Genomic DNA, 11,114 nt, shown 5'->3' with positions numbered 1-11,114 from the left:
TAACATTATTTTCCCATGTATATGTATGTCACGTTGTTGTCGATATAACCCACTAGATAACTAGGGGCGGTCGATATATATACCCCCTCTTCACCGTGATAACTTATACCACGGCACCAGCACCCTCGGCCCTCTCGCTCGACCAAAACTCTCGAGGTCACCCAAACCCTAGAGAGAAAACGATGTTGGTCTCCTACCCCATCCCGCCGCGCCCCTACCCGACAAATTAACTCTCTTGAGGCCACCCAAATTTACCAAGTTAAAAGAGCGTTGTCATCGAGGCCACCCCAAACCCTTGAAGCGTTGTGTCGAGGCCACCCCAAACCCTAGAGAAGCAGCGTCGAGGCCACTAACATGATTCCTTATTGTGATTAGCTAGCTAGTTCTATGTTTGCCACTAATATATATATCCATATGTACCATGTTTGAATAATAATTGACATGTTGTAAGTATTTGCAGAAACTATGGAGCACTCACGGGACGAAGCAACAGAAGCGATGTTGGGGGACATAATCGCACAAGGAAGTGATGTCGTTGCGTCATTTCTCAATGACACCGATGGTCAGGAAGGACTGGGTGAAGAAGAGGGCTATGTTCATGATGGCTCCGGACCATTAATGTCGGTACAAGAAGAGGGCTATGTTCATGATGGCTCCAGTGACCCAATGGAGGTATAAGAAGGAGACCGTGCTGACTAGTCCGGTGACCGAACCGAGTCCAGCCAGGTATATATATATTAGTTAAGCCCGTGCTGACTAGTTAATTGATGCATTCATTGTTTTGGTATATGTACACATATTAACTAACTCTCATCTTTCTTCCTTTTTCTAGCCCTCCGGATCGAGCACAACTTAGGTAAGGAGACGAGGCCCTAAGAAAAAGTTGAGCTCGGATGAAAGGTTTGTGATCATAGAAATCGTGCCCGACGGCGAACTGATTGAACCCATCCAGACAAATAACACATTTTCTGCTCAGTGCGGGGTTCTTGTTAGGGACAAGATTCCGATCAGCATCCAGCAATGGTATAAGCCTAAGGAGGAAGACCCTGAGGTGTCTTATGTCAATGATATGCAGAAAGAAGATCTTTGGACTCAGCTAAAGGCAAATTTCACCCTAGCGCCACAGGAGGATCCGGAGAAGCCAGTTAAAGAGCAATTAATCAAGTCTTGTGCTCTTAAGAAGATGGCAACCCTATTCAGGAGGTGGAGAAAAGAGCTGAACAAGTTTGTCGATAAAAAAGAGACACCAGAATTCATCGGCAAATATGAGAAGATCAAAGATCACTGGCCTGCATTTGTGGCCCACAAGACATCGGAAAAGAGTAAGAAGATGTCGGCGACAAACAAGCAAAATGCTGCGAAGAAGCAGTTTCACCATCGCACGGGGTCAGGTGGCTACCTCACAGCCCGGCCTAAGTGGTCCAAGGCTGAGAATGATCTGCTTGATAAAGGGATCGAACCAGAGACAATGAACTGGCCAGACCGTTGCCGGACTTGGTTCTTCAGGGCTGGCGGAACCTTGGACCCTGTATCAGGGAAGTGCCATTGGACGGACGAGCAACTGAAAATACCGGTCAAGAGGCTTCGACACTATATCAATGCAGCGTAGCAAGGGACGTTCGTTCCAGACAGGGAGAAGGACAAGCTCACAATGGCCCTCGAGAATCCTGAGCACCCTGGACGGACACGAGGCAAGCCAGGCTCCATTCCGTGGAAGGTTGGTTTTCCGGATGCAGGGGGTTACAAAACCCACGAGAGGAGGAAGAAACTGGAGCAGGGCCAACTGCAGGCGCTGCACGAAAGGGTAATAGGGCTAGAGGAACGAGAAGCAGATCGCAGCAAACGACCTGCCGAAGCTTCCCCCGAAGCTACCCCGCCATCTCAGTGGAGAAGCAGCGTGGCTTCCACCGAGCTGCTTCAGCCGGAGCATGTCTTGACGGCTCTTGCCAGCTATCCCGTGGATGCTATCACGGAGTCTCAAAATTGCCACATTATGGCGCGATGGATGAATATGAAGGTCAAGGCGGCTGTTGGCTCTGTTTATCCTACTGAACCCGGCGCCACTTTTCACTGCCGGCCGATTCCAGAAGGATATGCTAGGGTGATGGTGGATGAAATAACGGAGGGATTTGAGGACCTCCAGCTTGACCACCCTACCGGTGAAGGGGAGAGTAGGCTGGGTTCTGCTCTAAAGACTCCATGCCTATGGCGGAAGGAGCTCGTCAACCTTCCGAACTGGACGCCTCCGCTTCCTCCTCCTCCTTCGGCGAGTCAGGGCACTCCGCCTCCTCCCCCGCCTCCACCTCCGGCAAGTGACGATCAGGGCACTGGGCCTCCTTCTCCGGCGCCCGAGCAGCCAGCAGCCTCCTCCTTCTCCGCCTCACCAGCAAGGGCGAAAGAGACCCGCCGCCGCCCCGGCTGCTCCGGCGCATCGTAGTCCTTCTCCTCCGCCTCGTAAGCAAGCATGAAAAAAGATAGACGCCGCAGCAGCTCCGTCTGCTCTGGCGTCTAGCAGTACAGCCAAAGGCGGGAGGCAATACAGATACGGTCCACCTCTCAAGCCTCTAGAGAAGTTGCCGTACGAGAGAACCAAGGAGGAAAACGCGACGATCGTGCGGACCCACATGAAGGACTTCTTTGAAGGGGTGAAAGCAAAGAGACATCCACCTCCGGAGGAGAAGGTAGATCCGGTGAAAGCAAAGCGCACTCTCAATGCCCTGAGGAAACTGGCAAAGTCTCCGCCGAGAACCAACTATGAGCGCATTATTGAACAGACATATCTCCAAGCGGAGCGGTCGGGAAGTACTGTCAGACATGAAAGGTCAAGAGAATGAGCAGCTACGAAAAAAGTTGCCCAGCTCGGCGAAGAAGCAAATCAATCGTGCCCCCCCCGCTCAATGTGTCTAGCGGCGACATCGTTGCTAATGCTCCGGGGACGGTGCCCGGTTATGGCAATCTATCATATTACCTACCTGACGATCAACTTCCTGATTTCATGGAGGTGGACGAACACAGATACGAGTACGGGAAGCCTCTCGTCAAAGATAAAAAATCTCTAACAACGATGATGCGAAGATTTCATAATTGGTACATGAAAACCTGCAGAGAGTCTGGGGGGACGAATAGTTTGTATCTGAACATTAAAGAGGAGCACGACCTCGTTGGAACTGATCTGTTGTGTGTTCCATTTGTGGAGTTCTTCGCGTTCTTCAATCAAAAGGCCCTCGATAAATTAATGGTCTTTTGCTACTGTCTGTAAGTACTATTTCTATCATTAAGTCTCTATATATAGCTCGCCTCTTTCATTGCATGTATTTATAATTAATTATCCTCAATATATATGCAGATTGAAGATCGTCGAGTGCAGAAAACAAGAAATGTATGATATTGGGTTCATTAACACAAATCTCATAGATGAATTTCTGGTTAAAAATCACGCCGGAGAGGCCGAGGCCAACTTGCTACAATCATTGATCAAAATTCAAAACAAAGATACCATACTCTTTCCTTACAACTTCGAGTGAGTGTTACTGTCGTGTGCATATTCGGTTTCACTTATTACTCGAGCAAGGTTATAGTAATGTAATTGATGAGTTATGCATGCATGCGCAGCTTCCACTATGTTCTTCTGGAGATTAAGCTTGAGCGGGGACTAGTAACCGTCTTAGACTCGCAGACGGAAAGATCCCGAAACCTATGCGGACATGACTGAATTGCTCAACAAGAAAGTTCAATCGATCATTATCGCACCATATCGGCAACTTTTTGTTCATTTCCTGATATCTCAAGTAATAATAATTATTTTCTTTGTCTTGCAGGGTTTGGAAACAGTTCATCGCAGAAGCTCCGGGACTGCCGAAGGAGCTGCGATATAGATACCCGAAAGTAAGTACTACTGGCTAGCTAGTTGCGCGCATCTCCCGTTGATTCTATAGCTATACTTTCATCAATGCCATTTATAATGCTTCATTATCAGTTTGATTGACCTCTATTTCTCATAAAGTGCTTGTGGCATGAACAAGGGAATGATTTCCGTGGATACTACGTGTGCGAGTTCATCCACAACGCGACTTTGAAAAATAAGCGGGGCTACTCTCAAAGACAATATGAAGTGCGTAAGCAATAATATTCGTAATTTCATTTTATTACACCATCATTTCTGTTGAGTTTCATTCATATAGATGTATTAATTAACCCCCTTCATCAAATTAGACGTGGCAGATGCGGAATGAACTCCTAGAACAAGATCGCATGAAAGCAATTCAAGAGGAATTGGCGGGATTCTTTCTTGACCACGTCATCAATAAAGCCGGAGAATACCATGTGGAAGTTGATTTCAATTGCTAGGGGATTGTAATTAAGAGATCTTACATATTGTATATGTATGTAGCCAATAGCGTCGGATAGATAATACGAAAACTTGTTGTTCGACCAATCTCTCGGAGAAGGAGAGGTCGATCGATCACTTGTCTCGGTATGCATGACAAACTTCTGTACTTAATGGTTCCCTTCTTTTTCTTACTAGCTAGCGTGTCGAGGGCCTCTCTATGTATAGTACGTAGCGTCGACCAAGCACAAACATAAGAGCGGACACTTCTGTCTATTAATTAGCTAGCTAACACAATATATGAAACACCTAAATTAACCCCCCAAAACCCCCAACCCCCCCTCCCTTTAAAAAAACAAAAACCCCAGCCACTTGAATGCTGACGCGTGGATGCCTTTTGGTCCCGGTTGGTGCCACCAACCGGGGTTGGGACCAAAGGCCCCCCTGCCTGGGCTCGGCGCTCCGGCCACGTGGAGGACCATCTGTCCCGGTTCATGTTAGACCCGAGACTAAAGGGGGGAGGTATTAGTAACGACCCATTAGTCCCGGTTCATGAACCGGGACTAAAGGCCCTTACGAACCGGGACAAATGCTCCCTTTTCTACTAGTGGGTGACGCGACTTACCGGACCACAACTTCTCTGTTCTTGCAACGATGGCCACCACCTCATCACCATATTTTGCTTCTTATGCCGACTTGCAGACTGGAAACAACGATTACCTGGACTACCAGCCAGGCTACCACATCTTAGCGTGCTACATGCCGACTAAACGCATAGCCTCATATAGGAACTCGACTAAACTGGTGCACGTCCTCTTCACGTTGATCTTCGTCTTCTCATCGATTAATTGCAAACGGGGAGTCACATCTCATCACCCGCCATGTCTTCAATCTCATCTCTTTGTTGTTGGTGACACAACTTACCAAATGCCGCTTTTCATCCGACGGCATCACAACTCGCCATATACGGGCAACTCAACTTCACCGTATATGAACTCGTGGGAACTCCACGACCACGAACGGAAACGCAAGGCACAATTTCCTTTTTACATCCGCACTTCCTCACAATTCTCCTCCGCCAGTGACGCATCTCAACTACAGCAGAAGATTCACACACCCGAGCTCTTGGACGCACTTTACAAGAGCTTATGTGCAGACCTTGATGACAGCTCGCAACTTTGTCACATCTTCACCTTGCATCCTCCAATGATGATCTCGATGATTTGCTCGGTGTCGCAACTTCAGCACCTTTATAACCATCAACGATCGCCAACTCCTTGTCGACGACAGCCTGTCGCCCTCCTCCAGGTAGTTCCATCGAACAACCATCACCCGTTGCCTCGCTTGCGACAGCGTCCTCGCTGCCTTCTCGTCGTCGCTCCGCCGAACGACTACCGCTCGATTATCCACGTCACTGCACCACCCAGCGACTATATCGCCCACTCTTCCTTGTCACTACACTAGCGACAGTATCGCCCGCTCCTCCTTGTCACTACAACAGCTACTCTATTGCCCGCCCTGAGGCGCTAGCAAGGTCGCCACCCCGGGACAAGCGCAACTTTACTCGAACCTTGCTCTGATACCAATTGTTGGAAATTCGCCCACATGATCGATCACATAAAATCACGACGAACACACGCGCACAAAATACTAATAGCCAAGGGCCCTTGTCGTGCCCTCTTTCTCTCTTTGTTTCTTTTTTTATTTTCCCTCCCGCTGTTACAAAACTCACGCACCTGCCTCTACTTATATATCCCAGCGGCCGACCCAAAAATGCTATACCTACTCGTACTTCAACTCCTAACATCACATGGACATCGACTCAAGTCCTAAACCGGACTCTCCTAATCTAATCACCGGCAAGCTTGATCACAAGCCTAACATGACTCCAACTCCAATTTCTATACGTAAAATACCTGGTACTTCTACTTGGATACACGTCTAGTTACTACTAGTTACTACTGCTAGCCGGACTCTTTGCTTAACATGACCACTTTGCAAACTAAACTTTAAACTTGTTTGGGTTAACCTAACAATGTGGCCACTGTGTTGATCAACAAAACGAGAGATTACATCATGGCTACTCACATGAACCCGTAGTCTAGGGCCGGGATGGACTACTCATAACTCATATTGGGGTAGTGATGATCGAAGTTGATGAAGACAAGGATGAATCCCCCCCTCCATCTGCGACCAGATCAGGGCTGAAACGAGGATGACATCAAAATGGGAATCAGAAGAAACACAAATATTGTTCACTTAATCTTCATCTGAATAATTGATACTAAAGAAAAGTGGCCATTCACACGTACTAAAAATGAAACAGTCTCCACGCACGCCATCACCCTTCCTATCCACTGTTCCGTGAACCACGGCTTATGCATAACCTCCCTCAGATACGATGATTCAATCTGATCATAAGCCTTTGCCATGTCTAGCTTGACGACACAAGCACTTCCTTTAACTTTCTTCTTTTTCAAATAGTGGATAGATTCATATGTAGTTGGAACATTGTCTGCAATTAACCCACAAGCTATGAATGCACTTTGTTCCTCGGTGATTTCATCTAGGATGGGCCTAAGCCGCAGCCCCAATACTTTTGACACAATTGCATTTCAAAACAATACAAAGCTTCAAAGCTTCAAAGCCCCCACTTTGCTCACAAGTTTTTTCTCTCTCGTGCGTTGCTGCAATTCTTCACCGGCCAATCACGACAAGCCTCTCTTGCACCACCCGGCGGTGCGCGTTGCCCTCACGCGGGCACCGCTACGCCCTCGCATGCACCATGCTCCACCTATGATGTTGCGTCCTTGCCCACCTTCTATTCACTCCCACCACCTGTCATAGATCCCCTTTCCGCCGTCTCCTCTCCACCGCCGCGCCCCCGTTTCCCCACAAACCGGATTCGCGGTCGAGGAGTACCTGGTCGACGCCTGTAGCCTCACCCGATCATAGGCGCTGAAGGCCTCTACGAAGCTCTCACACCTCAGATCCCCATCCAAGCTAGACGCTGTTCTCGCCTTCCTCGCCCGCCTCGGCCTCTCCATTGCCACCGTCACAAGGGACCGGCAACTCCTTTGCGCCGGCATGGAGAGGACCATGTCCCCAATCGTAGTCGATCTCACCGGCCTCGGTCTGTCACATTCTGAGATCGCGTGCCTCGCCTCGCTCTCCGCAAACCATTTCCGCTGCAATTCGGTCGTCTCCAAGGTGCAGTACTACCTGGGCCTCTCTGCCTCCTTCTAGAAATTCCTCTGAGCGTTCAAGGGTAACATCAGTCTCCTCTCTCACATCCTCGAGAGGGTGGTCAAGCCAAATGTGGTCTTACTACAGGAGGGCACACTAGGTGCTTCCGATATTGGGAAGGTGTGTACCACTGTACCAAAGATGCTCATCACCAGTGCGGAACAGATACGGCGGTGCTGGCGTTCGCTAAATGTCATGGTGTGCCTCGTGGCTCGGTGATGTTCAGGGAAATTCTGTTGTCTGTCAAATTCTTCAGTGAGGAGAAGATTGCAACCAAAGTGAAGTACTTGAAGAACACCTTCAGCTGGTCGGATGCTGAGGTGGGCATTGCTTTGTCCAAGGGTCCATCTGTGCTGGGGAGGGTCACATAACGTGTTGCAGCGCAAATCCGAGTTCCTTCTCTCTGAGTTGGGGTTGTAGCCGGCCTACATTGCTCATCGACCGGCAATGCTCACTTATAACCTGGATGGACGGCTCAGACCCTGGTACTATGTTGTGAAATTTAGTAAGGAAAATGGATTGCTAGTGCACGACCATGGCTACTATACAACACTACTTTGGAGAGAGAAGGTATTTATGGAGAAGTACATATGCCCTCACATGGAAGCTGCACCACACCTTGCTGAAGACTACACTGCCACCTGCCGAGGGGAAGTGCCGACAAGATTCAGGTTTACATGGCCCAACAACGAGCTATGAAAATTGGTAAACTGTGACGGTGCGGCAAAGTTTTCATTCTCCATAGTAAGCTTGTAATTCCTATTTCGGTGTACTTTGCTTGACTAGATGCTGTTTTTCTGCCGTGTTAGATGCATAATCTAATTGAACTGATGATTTGGTTCCTGATTGCTGATATCTTATCCTCTAGTTGGGAAGAAACCATGGATTGGTTATGAACTTGTTCATCCTGATGCCATGTTATTTAGCACACATATTGGAGCTAAGAAAGTGTGGGAACATGCCATTCTGCAATGCATTAGTATCTCTATCCTGGCTTACATTGCCTATCGCCTGGCACTCTATTATAGACGGCCCGGCCGACTGGAATTTTTGTTCTGTGTTCTAAAGCTTCTTAAGGCAATTGATTTTTTTTTTCAAATCCTTACTGCACCACAAAGATTTGTTTCAGTGTTGTTGCCTAACTAGATGTTGGTCTCTGGTATTTTATGTATCTCGCATGCTAGTATGGTCACTGCTAACACTTGATCCAGTAATTAGATTCACGAGTACTGGTATGTCCATGTCATCATAAAATGTCGCATGCTAGTTGTTTGAAGAGATTAAATGTTTTGAAAGACATTCATGCTTTGCTAGTTTGGGTCAGTTTTTTTTTTCCTTTTCTCTCTCCTGTATTTCTGAGTGGTCTATTGCCTGATACGTTCAGTTCTAGGCACAACTGATTTCATAACTGAACGATACAGTTGTATATTTTCTCTATACGGCCTACAATCTAGTTATCCAAATACTATGGTTGGCTAAAATCAAGCCTCCTCAGGTTTGCACGAGTCAGGGCTTACATGTGTCTAAATGTATGTTCTTATATCATGATCACAAAGTTTTTTTGTAGCTCGTCCTACATGGTTAGAACTTTTACCTCTGCTTATCGTGGTATCAAATCGGCCTAGATTGATCCCAGGTGTCACAACATTACAGGCTATGCTTTATGCAAATCAGAGTTAGGCATTAATAGATGCAAGTTGGCTTTCACTAGATGGTATCTATTTTTCAGCTTTCTAAAACTATATCAAGCTTGTACTGCTGACTTTTGTGCCAAAACTTATTATACCAAATGTGATACTGAACTACATGTATTACTAGTTATATAGATATTGACTGCCCCAAGAGAAGATCACTGAGTCTATCTGCATATTTAATACTCCCTCCATCCGATAATTTAAGCATGTTTTTGACTCCTACATTAGTGTCAAAAACGCTTTTATATTATATGGGTCGGAGGGAGTAGTTCCCAGAGTTTGTTGACTTCTTAACTCCTGTTTTCATGTATGTACGAATGTGCTTCTTAAATCAATATTTTTTAATGATATTTGTTAGCTTATGAGATGACAAAATAATATATCTTACTTCTTGTCCTCTGCAAAATCCAGTTTCTTCATATATTGTTGTTGATTGATCTACGGTGGTGCTCCGTTGATTCAATAGGTAATCACACAGTTGAGCTATTAAGTGTCAAGATATATGATCTAGGCAACTATTTACATTTTAGTCATAGGCCATTGTGGTTGTCCTGCAAGGTAATCCTCCACTGGTATATTATCAATTCAGCATTCTCATTATCTGTGGAATTTTCGAAATTCTTGGGAATGCACATGCACATCCTCATGACAGTTTTCTTATGTATAATTCTAAGCATGTGCAGTCTATGCCTTCAGCTTTTGAAATGCCGAGCGCTTGATCAAGTTTAGCTAGTGTAGCGCGCTTTATCAAGTTCTAGCTAGGGTGCCATCGTCATCTGCATGAGTTTCAGCATGTGTGCTAGGTCCAGCCTGTTTGTATTCCTGTTTTCATCCGTTACTAATAAGGATTCGGCACATTTACAACAATCCCAGCCTGTATCTTCTCTTGTGTTTTTTTTCTTGAATACGCATAAGCTAGCTAGCATTGCATTCATAGAAGGACTGGGAAAAGAGGTATAAGGATACCATCATGGGACACATAAACAAGCTGGTCGCTAGAGCAGAACATGGGATGCTCAGCCCGAAGGAAAACAAAGGCCTACCTCTCGGAAGCATATTCATTCCTTTGGCTCTTGCCCTACCCCGGAGGCGCGCATCTTCCTGGATAGACTATATCGATGGTGAAGCAGAGGGCTGCAGCGAGTCGAAGACATAGCTTTTGCGGTGTTTGTGGATCCACCAGGCAGTGAGCAGGATGGAGGAAAGATCTCGCTAAGTTCTGCAGGAGCTTCTGAGAAAGAGTACGCCCATCAGTCCGCGAACGCCCGCATCTGGACAGGATTTTGTGCCAAATCTGCCACTAGAAGGGGCAGTCAGTGAGTAGGTGTTGCATGTCCTCGAAAGCTTGATCACGGAGGATGGTCGTGTCGTGCCAGTCGTTCGGCGGTCCACAACAGAGAATTCTTTTTCAATTTTTCCTTGCCTCTTATTTTCTCAAGTTAGTAGAAGGGGAAAACTTGGCTATGACCCAAATCAAAGGTAGACAAAAAGGGACGCAAGCATATATGTTGTATGACAACATGAATGGAAAAAAAACTCGACTGTTACCCAAATGAAAAACCACTATCTTTTAAGTCTTTGTATTATGATCTTAGACAACACCCCGGATCTACTTGTGTTTCCTGGTATTGCAGTCTACTTGCTGGGATGTGCCTTGTCAGGGACTCCCATGTTTTATCATTATTCTTTTCCCCTCTTACCTGTATGTTTTTTGTCTCGGTTTCCCACATAAGTGGGTCAATTTGTTTAGGTTTTTGATCGGCCTTTCCTTGTAAACTAGCTCATGGTTTTTGACCCAGTGTCCCTCATGACCTGGTTCAATTTCTTTTGAACTCAGATCAATATTT

The 11,114-nt window shown here is 46.6% G+C and overlaps 1 pseudogene; it reads right to left on the bottom strand.

Moving 5' to 3' along the window:
- LOC119320689 overlaps positions 1-7,374 on the bottom strand; it is a 91,081-nt pseudogene extending 83,707 nt beyond the window's left edge.
- Between the last annotated feature and the right edge of the window lie 3,740 nt (positions 7,375-11,114).

This window comes from Triticum dicoccoides, chromosome 6B, assembly GCF_002162155.2.
Source record: "Triticum dicoccoides isolate Atlit2015 ecotype Zavitan chromosome 6B, WEW_v2.0, whole genome shotgun sequence".
Taxonomy (NCBI): domain Eukaryota; kingdom Viridiplantae; phylum Streptophyta; class Magnoliopsida; order Poales; family Poaceae; genus Triticum; species Triticum dicoccoides.
Note: the sequence above shows the minus strand (reverse complement) of the source record. Positions and strands in the feature narration are given on the sequence as shown.